Source organism: Halichoerus grypus, chromosome 12, assembly GCF_964656455.1.
Source record: "Halichoerus grypus chromosome 12, mHalGry1.hap1.1, whole genome shotgun sequence".
NCBI lineage: Eukaryota > Metazoa > Chordata > Mammalia > Carnivora > Phocidae > Halichoerus > Halichoerus grypus.
Genome location: NC_135723.1, coordinates 40329382 through 40350165, shown reverse-complemented (window position 1 = coordinate 40350165; position 20784 = coordinate 40329382). Strand labels below are relative to the sequence as shown.

The window sequence follows — 20784 nt, the reverse complement described above, 5'->3', positions numbered from 1 at the left end:
AATGTCAGCAAAACTAATAGGATGATATATCTGAGTTTGAATTCTCAAATGGACTAGCATCCAATGTAGAGACCATTGATGGGAATATTTTTGTAGGCATATTGTTTCATATCTAGAACTAAAATTAGGGACATATAATCATGTTGATCAGATGTCCTCAAGTTCTCAAGTTTATGATTAGATACATCTGGCTCCAGATTTTAGGAAACTCAGATTACCAGGTATTTTGGAAATTTTGACATGTGACATTTTTTTACTTTACCTTCCTTGGGTATCCTGAATTACTTCCCAAGTATTAAAACAACCTCCATGTTTTAGACATCTTAAGAGAGATCATAAAAAAATAAGCAAGTCATTGAAGCAAAATATAGAAAGTGATGAAAAGTTGAAAGAAGGGAAGAGATTAATGACCAGTAATATTTGCAAAAAGGAAAAAAAGGCAGACATTTTGATGTTCTGGACAGGTGGAGAGAATATGGGTCAGTATAAAAGTGAGAGGAATTTAAGTGAGAAAAACAGATATGCGGAGAGAGTTGCGTCCATGTTCTAAGTCTGCTCTTTATCCATGAAAGGAAGTGGCTGGAACAAGTCAGTCTGCCTCACAATGAAGCAAACTTGTTAATGAAAAGTTTCACATCTGTTTGTTTTCTATCATGCAGTACAGCATTGATGTTTTTAGGCAATACTGGCCAGCATTCGAGATGCATTCTGGATGAAGCCACTGTGTGCTTGAAAGGTTTTGCTACCAGAGGAAGGAAGGAAATGAGAAAGAAGGTAGAGGCTCTGATAATATGACACCTCAGTTTTATCAGCCATGATGTACATACCATAGAGGACGATTATTTGCATATTGCGATGGAGGCTGGTTATGGTCCAATCAATTGAATCCAGATGTGGGTTTTTTGTGAGCTGTTTTTTTTCTAAAGTGAGGGTTGCCAAAACTTGTGGCGCACAGACCACAAGCTAATATAAGCCAATGGACTCTCAAAGTGCAAGGAACATTTTTAGCTTATAAGAAATCCTACTTTAAGCTTGGTGTCTGAAATAGAATAAGCTGGTCTATGATAAATTAATTAAAGGATATTTACAAATGGCTGTCCCTTGCCTAAACAAAATCTTCCAAAACAACTCTACAAAAAGTGTTTCTGATATAGTGTCTAATCACAAATTTAGGAAACACCGTAACTGTAGTTTATGCTCTTCTGGCAGGAAGTAAGCTCTAGGACAGCAATTGATGAGAATCCATCTCCTGGCACATGGGGGTAATGAATGGAATTTGAATAACAAGCCAAAGGTCTGTTTTAAAAATATGTGAACGTTCATAGGAATCTCAGCATTCCTCTTAAGACACTAACAGGAAAGTCTTTTAATCTTAGAAATTGATTAGTTTTTTAAAAGATTTATTTGTTTATTTTGGGGGGGAGGGGCAGAGGAAGAGGGAGAGAATCATCCTCCCTGCTTAGCAGGGAGTCTGACACGGGTCTTGATCCCAGGACTCTGAGATCATCATCCGAGCTGAAACCAAGAGCCGGACGCTTAACCGACTAAGCTACCCAGGCACTCCAGAAATTGATTAGTTTTAAGAATATTAGGAAACCATCTTGTAAGGGAATTCTTGTTTCCTTTACAAATGAGATGAATTTTAATTAGTTAAAATATATGAAGAATTAATATAACTCAATAACAAAAAACCCTAACAATCTGATCAAAAAATGGGCACAGGATATAAATAGACATTTTTCCAAAGAAGATATACAGATGGCCAACAGCACATGACAAGATGCTCCATATCACTAATCATCAAGGAAGTGCAAATCCAAACCATAATGAGGTATCACCTCACATTTGTCAGAATGGCTACTACCAAAAAGACAAGAAATAACAAGTGTTGGGGAACTCCCACCCATTGTTGTGAGAATGTAAATCAGTGCAGCCACTACGGAAAACAGTATAGAAGTGCCTCAAAAAATTGAAAATAGCACTACCATATGATCCAGCAATTCTGCTTCTGGGCATCTCTCTGAAGAAAACAAAAACATAAATTTGAAAAGATATGCATCCATATGTTCATTTCAGCATCATTTACAATAGCCAAAATATAGAAACACCTAAGTGTCTGTCAATGGATGGACACAGTTGTGGTACACACACACACACACACACACAAAGAATACTATTCATCCACAAAAAAAGAATGAAATCTTGCTATTAGTAACCTTGAGGTTACTACAATAAGTGAAATAAGTCAGACAGAGAAAGACAGATACCACATGATTTCACTTAAAAGTAGAATCTAAGAGACAAAAGAAACAAACAAAACAAAACCCAGACTCATTGATACAGAGAACATAGTAATAAACTTAAGCAAGGAGGTAAAAGACTTGTACGCTGAAAACTAGAAGATACAGATAAAAGAAATTGAAGATGACACAAACAAATGGAAAGATATGCTCATGGACTGGATGAATTAAAATTGTTAAAATGTCCATACTACTCAAAGCAATTTACAGATTCAATGCAATCCCTATCAGAATATCAACAGCATTTTTCACAGAACGAGAACAAATAATCCTAAAATTTGTATGGAATGACAAAAGACCCTAAATAGCCAAAGAAATCTTGAGAAAGAAAAACAGAGCTGGAGGTATCATAATTCCAGACTTCAAAATATACTACAAATCTGTGGTAATCAAAACAGTATAGTACTGGCATAAAAATAGACACATAGGTCAATAGAACAGGAGAGCCAAGAAATAAACCCACACTTATATGGTCAACTAATCTATGACAAAAGAGGCAAGAATGTACAATGGAGGAAAAGAGTTTCTTCAATAAATGGTGCTGAAAAAACTGGACAACTATATGCAGAAGAATGAAACTGGACCAATTTCTAACACCATACACAAAAATAAACTCAAGATGGATTAAAAACCTAAATATGAGACCTGAAACCATAGAAATCCTAGAGGAAAATACAGGCAGTAATTTCTCTGACAGTGGCTGTGGCGACATTTTTCTAGATATGTCTCCTAAGGCAAGGGGAACAAAAGCAGAAATAAACTATTGGGACTACTTCAGAATTAAAAGCTTTTGCACAGCTAAGGAAATCATCAACAAACTAAAAGGCAACCTACTGAATGGGAGAAGATATCTACAAATGATGTATCTGATAAGAGGCTAATATCCAAAATATGTAAAGAACTTCTAGAACTCAATATTAACAAACAATCCGATTAAAAATGGACAGAGGATGTAAATAGACATTTTCCAAAGAAGACATACAGATGGCCAACAGCACATGAAAAGATGCTCAACATCACTCATGATCTGGGAAATACAAATCAAAACCACAATGAGATGTCATTTTACACCTGTCAGAATGACTGAAATCAAAAAGATAAGAAATAACAAATGTTAGTGAGGATGTGTGCTGTTGGTAGGAATGTAAATTGATACAGCCACTGTGGAAAACAGTATGGGGGCTTCTCAAAAAATTAAAATAGAAATACCATATGACCCAGCATTTCTGCTACTGGGTATTCACACAAAGAAAACAAAAAATACTAATTTGAAAAGATACAGACACCCCTATGTTTATTGCAGCATTATTTACAATAGCCAAGATATGGAAGCAACCTAAATGTCCATTAACAGATGAATGGATAAAGAAAATATGGTTTATATATACAATGGAATATTACTCAGCCATAAAAAAGGATGAGATCATGCCATTTGCAACAGCATGCTGGACATGCAGGAAATCATGCTAAATGAAATGTTAGAAAAAGACAAATACCATATGATCTCACTTATATGTAGAATCTAAAAAAACAAAATAGATGAATAAAACAAAAAGCAGAATCAGACTTATAAGTACAGAGAACAAACTGATGTTTGCCAGAGGGGAGAGCAGTGGTGGGATGGGTGAAGGGGAGTGGGAAATATAGGCTTCTAGCTACGGAATGAATAAATCATGGGAATAAAAGGTATAGCATAGGGAATATGATATTGTAATAACATTGTATGGTGACAGATGGTAGCTACACTTTTAGTGAGCATAGCATAACATGGAGATGTTAAATCACTATGTTTTACACCTGAAACTAATGTAACATTGTGTGTCAATTATACACAAATACAAATTTTGCTTTAAAAAGGAGCTTCTGAGGAAAAAAAAAGGGGGGGGGGACATTTGGACACACAAAATGATAGGCACACACAGAGGAAATACCAGGTAAGGACAAAGTAAGAAGATGGTTATCTGCAACCTCAGAAGTAACCAACCTTGATGACACCTTGATCTTGGACTTCTAGCCTCCAGAACTGTGAGAAAATAAATTTCTGTTGTGTAAGTCACCCAACTGTTGGTATTTTATTAGGGTAGTCCTAGCAAACTACTATGCCCACTAAGGTCCTGATATTATGAATCCATCAATCTTCTGCTGGCCTAAAATATATGGTAATATAATTCTATCAAGTGTTACCAAAATAAAGAGCTATCTATAAAAAAAGACATTGGATGGGACTTGAAAATTCTGCAGGACAGAACTCCTACAATACTAGGATAGGAGAATGAGAAAGAAAATGGGATAAGGCAAAAAGAAAACATTTGGGATACTATAGGTAAGGAACCTTTTAGTTGCTGCCTCTCACCTTTATTTATGCATTTTATATAAACAAGTAATATATGAATAATATATGTTCATTGTTAAAACATTTAAAAGAAGCCTAAATAAGTAGAGTAAAAGATCTAGGTTTTACTTTTCCCCTTTACTCTATATCTCATTTCCCACCACAGAGGTAACCACTGATAGGTATATTCTCTCAGATCATTTTAAAAATGCATTTAAGGATATATGTATAATATTTCTATATATGCTTAATTTTGATCATAAAATAAATGTGATTATATAATATGTATTGCTTTATGATTTATTTTTTAAGCTTTTTTTTTTTTTTGAGAGGGAGAGTGAGGTGGGGAGGGACAGAGGGAGAAGGAGAGAAAATCTCAAGCAGGCTCCATGCCCAGCATGAAGCCCAATGCGGGGTTCGATCTCACGACCCTGAGATCATGACCTGAGCTGAAATCAAGAGTCAGATGCTTAACCAACTGAGCTACCCAGGCCCCCCTGTGATTTATTTTTCCACTGAACAGGACGTATTAGGGATTTTCCATGTCTACTACACACCTACACACCTTTATCTTATATAATTTATTACAAAATCCATGGAAGTCCACAGGATGGAGGCTGTATAATTTATTTAACCATCATCTTAGTGACAGATATTCAAGATGTTTCCAATTTCTTATGATCATAACAATACTGCAATGAATATTTTTTACATATATATTTGTGACATTTAGATTTCTAATTGCTGTATTTCTTAGTCACTCCTCTGATTTCTCTTTTACTTCTGGATTTCTTTTTGGAATTTATGGCTAAGACTGTCTTTTCTTATCTGAATTAGATATGTGAAAATAGACTGAGAGGCTTTTTCTTTAATACCAATACAACTGTAGTTATGTATAATTTCCTTTTTCCCTGGTAGAGCATGAAGAAAGTGCTTTAACTATTGAGGTCATGTAGGGCATGCTGCACCAAGGGCCAGAGTATGCTGTAGGCCGCAGAGGAAAGTTTAAGCTGTTGATCTCAATACATAAGCTCTCTGTGGTTTGAAGCAGAAAGACAAGAATGCTTTAGGCTAGGGCATAATTCCGTGTCTTCTATGAAGCAAGGGGACAATGCCAACTCAGGGTGACACTTAGGAGTCTCTCTGGGACATGCATGTATGGTCTTTACTACTGAGGAGGTGCAGGAATACTTGGTTATAAAGTTTTGACAGTTTTTCCTGATCTCAATGTTCCAGTTCAAGAGGCCCCTGCCTAATGAATAATGGTGCCTTACCTCATGGCTATACATAGCAATTAGTGGGACTTTCCCAAGAATAGCCAAGTTAGTATGACTGTGATTGAATAAATACAGTTTTGATTTTTTGGTTGGTTTTTTTGAGATGCTACTGTGATAGGATATAATTTTTTTGTGTGTGTGGTAAAATACCCACAAAATTTGCCATTTTAACCATTTCATTTTTTAAGATTTATTTATTTATTTATTTATTTATTTATTTATTTATTTATTTATTTAGTGTGAGCAGGGGGAGGGGCAGAGGGAGAAGGAGAGAGAGCATCTCAAGCAGGCTCCCCGCTGAGCATGGAGTCCGATGCAAAACTCAATCTCACAACCCTGAGATCATGACCAAAGCCGAAATCAAGAGTTGGACACTTAACCGACTGCACCACCCAGATGCCCCATTTTAATCATTTTAAGTTACAGGTCAGTGGCATTAAGCACATTCACCAATGTTGTGCATCCATTACCACCATCCTTCCATCTCCAGAACTTGTTAATCTTCCCAAACTAAAACTCTGTACTCATTAAATAATAACTCCCCATTCCTCCCTCTCCCTAGCTCCAGGAAACCACCATTCTACTTTCTGGCTCTATGAATTGACTATTGCATATAACCTCATATAAGTGGAATTATGAAGGATTTGCCTTTCTGTGACTGGCTTATTTCACTTAGCATAATGTCTTCAAAGTTCATCCATGTTGTAGCATGCATCAGAGTTTTCTTCCTTTTTAAAGCTAACTAATGTTCCATTGTTTGTCTATATCGCAGTTTATCTGTTCATCTATTGATGAACACTTAGGTTGTTTCCAGCTTCTGCCTATTGTGAATAAAGCTGCTGTAAACATTGTCATAGCATGCTATTATCAAAACATTCCTGAATTCACAACAGCTCTTTATCATTATACATGCTTTCAATCAATGGTCCTAAAAGTAAACCTACTACTATGTGGGGATCAGCAGAAAAACTCACATTACAGGTGTCCTCATGCTTAACATCGTTTCTTTCCACCATACAAAGCTAATGCACTATTACCGACTATATTCCTCATCTGTACATTATGTCCCCATGACTTATTTATTTTATAACTTGAAGTTTGTACTTCTTGATCCTCTTTCCCAGTTCAGCCTCCTCCCAACCCCCCACCCCCAACAGGTCAATATCCTCCCCTCTAGCAACCACCCATCTGTTCTCTGTATCTATAAGTCTGGGTTTTGTTTTTAGATTTCACTTATAAATGAAATCATGTGGTATTTGTCTTTCTCTGATTTATTTCCCTCACCACAATACCCTCAAAGTACATCCACGTTGTGATAAATGAAAGACTTCATTCTTTTTTTTTTGCGTGAGTAGTATTCTATTTGTATATATATATACCACATCTCCCCAGGCAACATGGAGCATTGAGTCCTACTAGTTACCTTTAAAACAGAGTTATCCTTAAGAGACCAACTTCTTGGTCCATTATGAGACTGACCAGTTTGAGCATTCTGAAGAGTGGCCTGCCAATCACACAAAAAGGAAAGATTCTAAAGATATTTGGTTAAAGAAATAAATACCTGGAATGACTTATCCTAATAGCCTAATGGATGAAGAGGCAATCATATTAAAGGACAATATTAAAGATTGTAAGCATTTAAAGATGGGTTAAATATACTCTATCACTAGACTTTGGGCCTTCCTTCTTAAGCCTAAAATGTAATAATTCTGAAACCCTTCTCAGTGTCTAAAACCTTCCAGTCTTTGTTGTCTTTGGCAGAACGTCAGGCCTCTTGGCTTTAGGCAGCAATTTGTCAAGAAGGCTTGCCATTTTGGCTTGCTTCACCTTTATTTCTCATTTCCTCCATCCACTCAGTCTTCAAAAGCCTCTAATTAGCTGTTCACCTTAATTATTCCAGTTAGGACTTCATCTAGTCTTGGGTTCTCCCACTTTTGAGAATCTAAAGTGCCTGTACCTTCCCTATTAGGAGAATCTTTCTACTTTTCTGAAAAATGCATTTCTTCACCTCCACTCGGTGTCATGTGGCCTCCATAGCAGGTAGGGGAGGCCAGAAAGAAAACTGGCAGTAGTTTTGAGTGTCTGATTCTGAGCCACATCTATTCCATTTAGAGAAAACTGAAATTTCTTATATAGCCCCCAGAACAAAGGGCTTCTGCTCAGGCTAGAATTTCCAGATGAGCTACTGTACTGAAGCAAACACAAGACCTCCCTCAGCATAGCCTAGGCTTAGCTCACCTTTAGGATCCCCAAGACACTGGAGGAATAGTGGTTTGGTGCCCTTTTTCTTTACCAGACATCCTTTTCTATCATGTCTTTTAGCTCATGAGCATATAAAGGCAAATTAAGCTGCCATGTAACTTGAGGACAAAGTCTAGTAGTGGTAAACCTGTTTTAGATCAAGGCACTATCAAGAATAGATAGAGACTCCCTGGGATGTGTTGCTATTTACCAAATAAACATGTGATTCTGGGTTTCCTTAGAATATCCATAGAAACCAGACTCATTTTACATAGATGTATTTGTTTACTAATGAACTGTTAGTATCTTGATGAATAACATTCTTCACATTTAGATTTTTATTTATGGAAATGTTCTGACAAAAGATATTGTCACTAGCTTGAATTCTGATTAACCCAAGAACTACTGTTCTCAGTAGGCGCATGAGTTGACACAGCCTGGCCACTTACAAATTTGAATCTGAAAGAAGCAAAAGTTTTTACCAGGAAGCATTTGAGCATCTTGGCATAAAATTTGAATTTAGAATTGACTAAGCCCTAGGCTTTCCAAAACTCACAAGACAGAGTATCAAATGCATCTTTTAGACCTCCCCAGGCAACATGGAGCATGAGTCCTACTAGTTATCCTTAAAAGAGACCAACTTCTTGGTCCATTGTGAGACTGTCCAGTTTGAGCATTCTGAAGGGTGGTCTTCCAATCACATAAAAAGGAGAGTCTAAAGATTATTTTAAGCATGATGGTTTATTTTACTTAGAAGTTTTCCACCCCTAAGTTCTTTAAAAATTCTGATATATTTTAAAATTTATTTAAAATTCAGATCCTCTACTTCTCATTTTATCACCACTTTAATTAGGCATAACAGATTGAAATTAGGTATCATAGAATAACTTTGCATGTTGAGATTAACAATACTGCAATTTATTCCACGTGATGACTTTTCCCCTGTACCTGTCTGAGTCACCAGGCATAAATAAATATGCAAAAAAAATCCAAAATACTTTTGGATTCTCAGATTCTGAAATAAGAAAATTAGTCATCTAGTTCCAAGATTTGTGAACCAACCCCAAGTATAGAAGTCTATATTTTGCGCCTAATGACTGAAAAGCAAGTTTTGATGGGCTGCTGAAGAAGCACTCCATAAAATAACTGGTGCAGATAATAAATAAATAAATAAAAGGGAAAATATGCCACAAGCTATTTGCATATGATAATTTCATAAAACATTCCCCTTGAGAAATACCCGAGTGAAATTAATTCACAATCAGTAGGAACCCAGTGGGAATGTGTTTGTAGAAATAAATAATCCAAAATTATTCTTGGGCTGTGCAGTTTGTTTACTGCCTTAACTGAAGTGTGTATCAAACATAAGTGCTTGAGCATTGGCTGTGGGTTGGGACATCAGGCACAGCTTTCACCTCCAGTGTTTTTCATCCATTCTGCTGTTTATATTTCTTGGCAAGAGGTCCAAGCCACAAAAGGGTTTGTCCCAATGTTATGTGTGAGTGTGTGTGCACATATGTGTGTATGTGTCTTCTGCATAGTGATGGGCATTGCTTCTTCTCAAAAGGAACCTCAAAAATATGTATGAATTCTTGAAAACTGAGTAAGAGGTTGCTAATTTAAAAAATTATTTTAAAACTTAACATCTCTATAGGCAAAGAGCAATGAATACTTTTAGTCACAGAAATATTTCTTCCCACACAGAAATTTGAGGGCTACTTACCACTCCATACCTGTTCAGATCCATGTGTATGAATGTCTTGTTTATTAAGTACCTCATGCCTGGCATTAGGCTACAAAGAACTTGACAGATATTGCTTCATTTAATTCTCACAATAATCCTGCAAGATATGTATAATTACTCCCATTTGAGAGCTGAGAAGACAGGCTCAGAATTAAGTACTTTGCCTGTGGTCTCCCAGCAATGAAGTAGCAGAAGCAGGATTTAAATCCAGGTCTGTCTGGATTCCAAAGTCAGCATTCTTAACCATGATACACTCCTGCTTTATTTCCACTTTTCTCAGGTTGCATAATTCTCTTTGCAGAAATCTTTCCCTCTTGGTTGCCTTTTTCCCCTTTAAGGCTGCCTTTGCCTTCAATGTCCATCCTAACCAGATTTCACCTGTATAAAAATGTTGCTGGGAGGAGTCCTAGAGCGAGAATCCTGGGGATCTCAGATCTAGATGGATGGATAGAAAGATGGATAGAGCATGAATGGCCAGACTTGCTTTCTTGGAATAGAGTGGCCTAGTAGTTGGGTAGGAATAATGCTATGTCACAACATGTACTGCCTAGTCATGGCATATAACACAGTTCCTTCAAAATGTCAATGGGTAAATAACACTAACTGTGAGTGATCTCATTAAAAGATACTGAACTGGAAGAAACCGATCAGCAGAGAGACAGAATATTATAGTGGCTAAGAAGATGGATTTTGAAGACAAGATGACTGGGTTTAAATCTTTATAATAATGTGTGATCTTGGACAAGTTACTTATCCCATCTGTGCCTCCATTTCCCAATCTGTAAAATGGACATAATAATTGTACTTACCTTATTGGACTGTTGTAAGGAATATGAATATATAAACTATGTGCCTGGCACACAGTATGTACTATTTAAGTATTTGCTAGTATTAGTAGTAGTATAATGCTTTGAATTTGCTAGTATTAGTAATAGTACAATGCTTTGAATTTGCTCCTCTCACCTGATACCTGATTGTGGCCCTGAGTACCTGATATTCAATTAACATGTACCGCTTGGTACCTCCTTAGTTGTTTTTGGGTTACTGCACTGCTCCTGCTATCAGCCCCCAACCCAAACATTCCAATCACAGGCTGAATGTGTGGCTGTTTTGAAATATCTGGTGATGAGTCCCTTCTTCATGCCCAAACTGGGAATAAATACCTGGTTTTAAGCTCTCTTCAAGGACTGAAAAATTTCTCTTCTGTGAAAAATGAAGCAAATAATAATAACTACAATAACAGTAATAGTAAGAAAGCAAAGGAGGAAAGAAAGAAGGGATAAAAAAGAAAGTGAGAGCAAAGAATGGAGGGAGGGAAGGATGTAGGAAGGAAGGAAGATAGGACAAAAGAAAGAATACAGGAAAATATAGGGAGCTTGCATGGAGAGAAAAGAGTCTAATGCATGGTCAAGTTTCTGTAAGTCTTTAATGTAAGATGTTCCAAAACACACACCACTGTAAGTGAAACTATGTATGTGCTTTCATGATGATGTCCTCCTAGTAATCTGGAGAGTTTTAAAGGGAAACCAATACCTTCTTAGGCAAAACATGAGTTTTTTTTTCTTATTATTCCTAGGAGGTTCTTCCCCAAATAAACTTCCATTCAATCCAATAAAATAACTGGAGATTTTATTGAATAATATGACTTCATAAATTTAAGAAGCTATCTAAATTTGCAATTTGGAAACCTTGGAGGCATCAGAAAATATACTCTGGGTGGTTTACTCTTATTGACATCCAATTATATTCAACACTGTGAAAAGGCTTCCTAAGAAAATCCCATTAATATATTTTTGCAAATATGATCATCCATAAATAAATGCAAAACTGTGTTTAGGACATCACTAAATGGTTCTTTTTTCTGCTAGTGTTTATTAAAAATCTAAGCAGCAAAAAAATGGGGAAAAAGATGATGAAGGAATAAATAGTTTCTTTTAAGACAATTGTATGACTAAGATTTATACTTAATTTTTCTAAGACTGCACAAAGAAGCTTTCTCAGTTAATTCATGTCTCTGTATTGTAGCTTTACTCAATCATGTAAAAAAGCAATATCATTAATTACACAAGTGAAAGGAGGCATTGAAAAAATCCTGCATCCTTTCATTAACTTACAAAAATACAATTAGTAATTATTAGTGATTTCCTGGAGAAAGTCCAGAGCTGAATTAAAAATACCACTTCATTGGTCCTGTAGAGGAAAAAAATGCACTACCATGAAGCTTATCTGTTGTACTTGCTTTTAAACATTAAAGAACTAATTCATAAAGCAACCATACAACATTTGTAATGTTTTTAATTTTCTTTTGTGATCTCTGGGAAATGTGAGGAATGTTCACTACAAGTAAAATGACCTGTAGCATTTAGTCTAGAATGAGAATGGTTATTTCTTTATTCAGAAGTCATGGATATTCTGCCCCCCAAAATGAGATTTTTTTTTAAAAAGGCATATCCTCTTTTTCAATTTGGCATATCTTCTTTTAATGGGCAAAATGTTTATGCTGATTCCAGAAAGATGAAAACAAATTTCCCAAAATATCTAGAATCTCTAGGGCCAGTTGTACTACTTGTGTCAAATGTTATTCAGGATCTTGCTATCTAAATATGTTAAAATTATTAAAATGGATTGTTAATTTCAACCTGCTGGGGTTGTGGAGACAGGTTCCTGGGTATCCAGTAGATCCTTCCATGTTGAGGTTGTGGGACTTCCCTCTTGAGTTCCTGTCTGAAAAGACATAGTACAGACCTTCCTTGGGGTATAATAAAAGATGAACTCTTCTTGTCAAACACCTGGTTCTTTGAAAGCAGGTGTATTTTGACTGAAAACTGCATTAGGCAGAGGGGAAAGATGTCCAGTTTGGGCAGCAGTTGGTGCAGGACCCCAGAGAATTCTTACTTACATTCATGTGCTTGCTATTTATGCAGACTTTCAACATGTTTGATGATTGCTCTCCTTTTTCTCTATTACCTTTTGTAAAAACAATAAAGTCCGTGTTGGAAAATGCTGAATAAACTGAAAAATTAGGTCAACTCCTGATTTTTCAGAATGCAGATGACCTGATTTGCTGTTTCTCTGGCATCCGGTTTTACTCTCAGTTTATATTTTGTTGTCAGCCCACTCCCCTGCTCCATTTCTTCCGCTGGAAGTTGAAAACTTAATTTAAGGTTAGATCAGGAATTGCCAGTAAGTTAGTCTGCTACTATAAACCAAAAAACAAACAACCAAAGGGTCAACAAAAAAATTTTTAAAATACCTTGAGACAAATAAAAATGGAAACACAACTTTTCAAAATCTATGGAATGCAGCAAAAGCAGTTCTAATAGGGAAGTTCATAGCAATACAGGCCTACCTCAACAAATAAGAAAAATCTCAAATAATCTAATTTTATACCTAAAGGAACTAGAAAAAAAGAACAAAGCCTGAAGTCAGTAGAAGGAAGATAATAATAAAGATCAGAGCAGAAATATATGAAATAGAGACTTAAAAAAACAATAGAAAAAATCAATGAAACAAAAAGCTGGTTCTTTGAAAAAATAAACAAAACCAATAAACCTCTAGCCAGAGTCATCAAAAAAAAAAAAAAGAAAGAAAGAAAAAAGAGGGCCTAAATAAAATCAGAAATGGAAGAGGAGATGTTACAACTGACACCACAAAAATACATTACTACAAACAATTATACAACAACAAATTGGAAATGGATACATTCCAAGAAAACACAATCTCCCAAGACTGAATCATGAAGAAATAGAAGATCTGAATAGACCAGTTATCAGTAATGAAACTGAATCAGTAATTTTAAAAATCTCAAAAAACAAAAGTCCTAGACAAGACCACTTCACAGGTGAATTCTACCTAACATTTAAAGAAGAGTTAGTACCTATCCTCAAATTATTCCAGAAAGTTGAAGAGGAAGGAATACTTCAATGCTGGCACTACCTTGATACCAAAGTCAGACAAAGACACAACAAAAAAAAGAAAATTACAGGACAAAATCCCTGATGAATGTAGATGCAAAAATTCTCAACAAAAGATTAGTATAGTTGAATATAATGTATTATTGAATTTGCATTAAAATGAATCATATGCATTAAATTAAAAATGCATTAAATGCATTAAAAGAATCATATACTGTGATCAAGAGAGATTTAGTCTAGGGATGCAAAGATGTTCAACATCTGAAAATCAATCAATATGCTACCCTACATTAACAAAACAAAGGATAAAAATCATATGATCATCTCAACAGATGCACAAAAAGCATTTGACAAAATTCAATGTCCATGTATGATAAAAACTCTCAACAAAGTGGGTATAGAAGGAAACTGCCTCAACATAATAAAGGCGATAGATGACAAACCCACAGCTAACATCTTATCAACAGTGAAAACCTGAAAACTTTTCCTCTAAGATCAGGAACAAGACAAGGATACCCAATCTCACCACTTTTATTCAACACAGCACTGGAAATCCTAGCTACAGCAATTAGGCAAGAAAAAGAAATAAAAGTCATCCAAATTGGAAAAGAAAAAGTAAAACTATCTCTATTTGTGGATGACATGATACTATATATAGAAAATGCTAAAGATTTCACCAAAAAACTGTTAGAACTAATAAATGAATTCAGGATACAAAATTAACATACAGAAATCAGTTGCATTTCTAAATGCTAACAATGAGTTTTCAGGAAAAGAAATTAAGAAAACAGTCCCATTTATAATTGGATCAATAAGAATAAAATGCTTAGGAATAAATTTAACCAAGGATGTTAAAGAACTGTATTCTGAAAACCATAAAACATTGGTGAAAAAAATTCAAGAAGACTCAGATAAATGGAAATATATTCTATGCTCACGGATTAGAATAATTCATATTGTAAAAATGTCCATACTGCTCAAAGCAATCTACAGATTCAGTGCAGTCTCCATCAGAATACCAATGGCATTTTTCACAGAACTAGAAAAAAGAATCCTAAAGTTTATATGGAACTACAAAAACTCCCAAATAGCAAAAGCAACCTTGAGAAATAACAACAAAGGTGGCGGTATCACTCCCTAATTTCAAACTATACTACAAAGCTATAGTAATCAAAACAGCCTGGTACTGGCACAAAAGTAGATATATAGATCAACAGAATAGACAGCCCAGAAATAAACCCATGCTTATATGGTCAATTAATCCATGACAAAGGAGGCAAGAATATACAATGGAAAAGACAGTCTCTTCAATAAGTAGTGCTCAGAAAACTGGACAGCTACATGCGAAAGAATGAAACTGAACTACTATCTTACACCATGTATAAAAAATAAATTCAAAATGGGTCAAGACCTAAAACCATAAAACTTCCTGAAAAAAAACATAGGTAAAAAAGCTCTTTGATATTAGTCTTAGCAATATTTTTTGGACCAGTCTCCTCAGGCAAGGCTAAAATAAACAAATGGGATTATATCAAACTAAAAATCTTTTGCACAGAGAAGGAAATCATCAACAAAATGAAAAAGCAACCTACTGAATGGGAGAAAATATTTGCAAGTCATACATCAGTAAGTGGTTAATAGCCAAAATATATAAAGAACTTATACAACTTAATATCAAAAAAACAACCAACCTGATTAAAAAATGGGCAGAGGACTTGAATGGACATTTTTCCAAAGAAGACATACAAATGGCCAACAGGCACATGAAAAGATGCTCAACATCATTAATCATCAGGGAAATGCAAATCAAAACCACAATGAGATATCACCTCAGATTGGCCATTATCAAAAGGATAACAGATAACAAGTGTTAACAAAAACAGGGAGAAAACGTTACACACTCTTGGTGGCCATGTAAATTGATGCAACCACTATGGGAAATAGTATGGAGGTTCCTGAAAAAGATAAAAATAAAATAGAACAACCATACAATCCAGCAATTCTACTTCAGGGTACTTATCCAAAAACAGCAATTTGAACATGCACCTCTATGTCATTGCTGCATATTTACAATAGTCAGATATGGAAGTAACCTACATATTCCTTGATAGATGAATGGATAAAGAAGATATGATACACACACACACACACACACACACACACACACACACACTCACAGACACAATGGAATATTACTCAGCCATAGAAAAGAATGAAAACTTGCTATTTGCGACAACATGGATGAACCTAGAGGGTATTATGTTAAGGGAAATAAATCGGACAGAAATACACAAATATTGTTTGATTTCACTTATATGTAGAATCCTAAAAAACATGAGCAAAACAGAAAGAGACTCATAGATATAGGAAACAAACTGTTGGTTGCTAAACGGGGAGAGATGGGAGTAAGTGAGAAATGGGAAGGGGATTAATAGGTACAAACTTCCAGTTATAAAATAAATAAGTCATGGGTATGTAATGTATAAAGGGAATATAGTCAATAATATTGTAATAGCCTTGCATGTGACAGATGGTAACTAGACTTACATGGGGATCATTTTGTAATGTATAAAAATATCAAATCACTATGATGTATACTTGATGGGATACTGTACATCAATTATACTTCAGTGAAAAAGAAAAATGTGGCAGGATGTCCTTTTATACCTTCACCCATGCCCACATCCATCTCTGTGAGGAGGAGTGACTTAGTACCATAATTCATGGATGTGATCCCTATGATAGCCCATCAAAATGGTTCATCTCTAAATCCTTCACTCTGAGCAATTTGAAGTTTCCAGACCACTGACCTCACACTATGTGGTATTATCAACCCCCTCCATGAATTTATCAAAAATGCTGGCCTCCATGGTCTTGAGTATGTGAGGCAGCTGTAGGAAGCATACAAGGAGTATGGACCAATTATGGGTCAAGGCTCAAGTGTTGGAAAAGGAAGAGGGAACAAGACCAAGGAGGATGGGGTATCTGGGAGCCTCTCTGAGGCCAACTTGATATGAACCAAAAGATAAACTGATGAGAGGTTTTACACTGTCCTTTGGGCCCTTTGTGCACTTGAGACTGGATGGTTGAAATATTTTCTTTCTGGAAAGGGACTGTACCTTCATGCACCTCCAGATATTTGAAGGCACTGATGCAGGTATAGATACATCCTCAGCCTGGGATTCCAAATAAAAGATTAGGATTATGCTTTCACTGGTCTCTGTCAGCAGGGCATTTAATAGTTAAAAATTAAATCTGGGTTAAGCTCTACCAGATATACCCTAAACAAAATAAAATACAACATTAAATGGTCAGCTGTAGAATTCTCCAGTCATGGCTAAAACTTACCAACTGTACAGGAACTCCTACCTCATAGGTCTAGACAGTTGCTGGCAGGCTAACAGAAGAGGAGAGGTACAGAGTATGTACACAACAAAGGCCTTTTTGAAACCACATTTTTTTTAAATTTAATTTTAAGGACCAAAATTAAGGCTTCCTTAGAGTAGTTTTACAATTTTAAAAAGAACTGATTGTTCTACAGCCACACCTTGGTTACTTCCTCAGCAATTATTACAATGAAAGATCATTGTCAGATGCATGTTCAAAAGGAGGAAAGATACTCACATTGTAGTCTGCCTAGATTCCACAGGGGCTGGGGCCCTGGGGCAGCATATCTCACACTGATCTGGCACAGTCCTTTTGGGCATACCTCTCAATGCTGCTGCATGCCCTGCAGCCTGTAGACCCTCAGAGTTGTGAGCAAGAGCTTTTCAGTTTCAGAAATGGGAAGGGAAGTCAGGAGGAGTTTAGCCATTTTGGACACACACACACACACATACACACATACATACACATACATACACACATACACTCTCTGATTGCTTTTAGTAGAGAAAACATTTGATCATGTAGATATGACCCAAATGTCCTGAATCCATTATAAACCTTGTAAGAAGATGTAGCCCCTGCTCAAGAAGCATCTTTCTTTTCATTCCCCAATGGAGGTAAGTGCATAAAAGGGTCCTTAAAATGGTATGACTTGGATGCAAGTTCCTACTTGGATAACTATTGGTTTTGATGAAATGGAAGAAATATTATAAAAAGGAAGCAACTTCAATCTTCCTATGTGGGACTTAATGAAAAAAAAATGCCTGAAAGGATACACCTATTCTAGGTATCAGAGACTTCAGTTTAAGTTCCAGTTTTATAATGAACTGGTGATGAATGATTGTTTCTTTATTGTCCTTAAACTGCTCCTTTATCTGTAAAATGGGCACATCAATAACCATTTAGCTACTTCCGAAAGTTGTCATGAGGGTCAAGTGCAGACCACTATATTTGTCAGGGTTCTCAAAGAAACAGAATCAATAGGAGATATGCATTTTTATAATATTTCCTTAGGATATATATATAAATAGAGAGAGAGAGAGAGAGAAAGAGAGAGAGAGAGATTTGTTATAAGGAATTGGCTCACATGACCAGAGAGGCTGAGAAGTCCCATGATCTGCTAGCTGCAAGCTGGAGAACCTTGAAAGCTGGTGTTGTAATTCCAGTCCTAGTCTAAAGGAAAGGCAGAACCAGGGGAGCCAATGGTGTAAATCCCAGTGCAAGGGCAGAAGATCAATGTCCTAACCCAAGCATGCAGGAAGGAAAAAGACAAATTCCTCCTTCCTCTGCCTTCCATTCTATTCAGGCTCTCAGTGGATTGGATGATGCCCAACCACACTGGAGAGGGGAGTCTACTTTACTGAGTCCACCAATTCAAATGCTATCTCATCTGGAAACACTCTCACAGACACACCTGGAAATAATGTTTTATCTGGGCACCCCATGGTGCAGTCAAGTTGACATAAAATTAACCATCACAACCACTATATAAGGCACACGAAAGTAAAACACTGGGATATAAACTACCCAGGTTGAAGTACAAACAAGTTGTCTGCGTCCAGTTGTAACTCGGTAGTAAAGGAAAATTTACTCAAGCAAGAGTGGCAATTTACTCTTGTAATTAGATGAAGCCTCCAACATACATAACGCAGTTACAGGGAAGTCAACTTTGTGCCATGAGATAAAAAAATAAACAAATAAATACCCCCACCCAAACAGAGTTATTCACCTAATACTAGTCTCCTAAAGCTCCTTCTCTGTGAGTTATTGACTTTCCAGTAAAACAATTTATCTCTGACTTTCGTCATTCTGGTATGTAATGGCCTTTGCAGATACTCTTGTGGGAAATTGTGTATTTTTTTTTCACTGAGCCAATCCTTGAAAGATATCCTCAACTGAGGTAGGGAGGTCAGACTTAATACCCTCTAAGTTGACCAGTCAGCACAGGTGGCTGCCCCAAGGGAGGGGACATGGCCTAGGGTAAGGCAGCATCCTTTTGTGGGGGAAAATGCCTGAAAAGGGACACAGCTGTGAGTCATCAGGAAGCAACACTCCTGGCAGCTGGGTGAATGAACCTTCAGTCCTGGAAGGTGATTTAGGGGGGGTACATCACAGTATCCACTGCAAAGTTTCTCAAAAGCTGGATTGTAATTAGAAAGTATATATTTATATTTTAATACATATTTGCAGATTATTTTCCTTGAAAGTTACTGTAATTTGCACTTCCATCAACGACATATGAGAATTCTATTTCCCTGAATACTCACCAGCACTTGGTATTATTGCTTTTTAAAACATCTGACAATGATATATCATTATTTTAAGTTGCATTTCCTTGATAAATACTGAGTTTGAATGTCTCTTCCCTGGTGATATGCATTTTTGCTTTGGTAATATTTATGTGTATGTCCTTTAGTTATTTTAATGTTGTGTTTTTTTCTACTCAATTTATTAATCCATTGTAATGTACTGAGGTAGAGTTTTTTGGCTGTCTCTGAAAACCTGTCCCCTACTTCTTTGCCTAGGCACATTCTAGAACACATTCTCTAGTCTCCTTTGCAGTTAAGTGTGATTATGCTTCAGATAGTAGATTATGAACCAAAATGTCTGTGCTATGACTCCTACTTGCATTTTTATCCTCTTCTGCTGTGTGCAAGCAGGTGACAATGGGTAGGGTGAAGTCATGAGACAGAAGCCTGAATCTCTGAATCACCGTGTGAGGTAGCTGCCTGCCAGTCCTGAATCCCCACTCTGAACTGTTAAGTTAGCAAGAAATAAACCTCAATTGCATTGGAACTCCAATATGTATTTGGGATGAACTAGTACAGGCATATTGTCTACTTTTTCCCTCGTCTATCATTTGTAGCTGACCACACATCCATGGTATCCTTTTAAAGCCTGTTTAGAGAAAGTCTCAGAAGAGAGGCCAGGGACGTTGGAGGAAAACTAGGACAGAGTGGCATCGAGGAAGCTGAGGAAAAAGATGCTTCAAGAAACAAGCCATGATCAGTCATGTTTCATACTGTATAGAGGTCCAGTTCAAGGGGGCTGAAACCTAACAGATGCCTTGATGATTGCTTGGTGTAAAGATGCCCCTGGAGGCAAGATCCCAACAGATAAGTATTAGAACGTTTACCTGTGTTGAAGACACCTTATCTGGAAAAATGAATGCTGTCCTAAATGTCCATCTTCTGCTAATAAATGTGCCAAGTCTGTAAAAGTCTTAAATAAGCCCACCCATGTCCTTGAATGGCAGTAAAAGCACGGTTCAGTTCTGAAGTTTGATCCACACATATCTGAAGGCCTGGACATCTGGGTGATTCTAGCTCAGCCCACTAGAATGCACTGGCAGGCAGGTCAAATGAACTGCTGTTAATAAGTGCAGAAAGCCAAGGTGGCCATTCACACCTGAACTCTGCCCTTCCTAAAAGGCACAACATTCATGAGCCTACTATCACCTGCTGGGTGAACATGATTTATCAACTTTACATTTTCCACCTATACCTTATTCAACTCTCTTGTTTTCTCAGGTGAGTGCCTAAAAATTACTTCTAGGAATAGAATATTCTGAGTTACTGAACCTCAGGAA

General features: G+C 36.5%; 2 long non-coding RNA genes across 2 annotated transcripts in view; one reads left to right on the top strand and one right to left on the bottom strand.

Annotated features, from left to right (window-relative positions):
- LOC144379663 (uncharacterized) overlaps window positions 1-10734 on the top strand; it is a 48673-nt gene extending 37939 nt beyond the window's left edge. Inside the window, exon 3 of the long non-coding RNA XR_013442991.1 lies at window positions 10520-10734. This is a non-coding gene — a long non-coding RNA (uncharacterized LOC144379663). The remainder of the gene's footprint in view (window positions 1-10519) is intronic.
- The window catches only part of LOC118526020 (uncharacterized), a 186298-nt gene that overhangs the window by 74974 nt on the left and 90540 nt on the right, over window positions 1-20784 (bottom strand). The gene's annotated exons all lie outside the window — the stretch shown is intronic.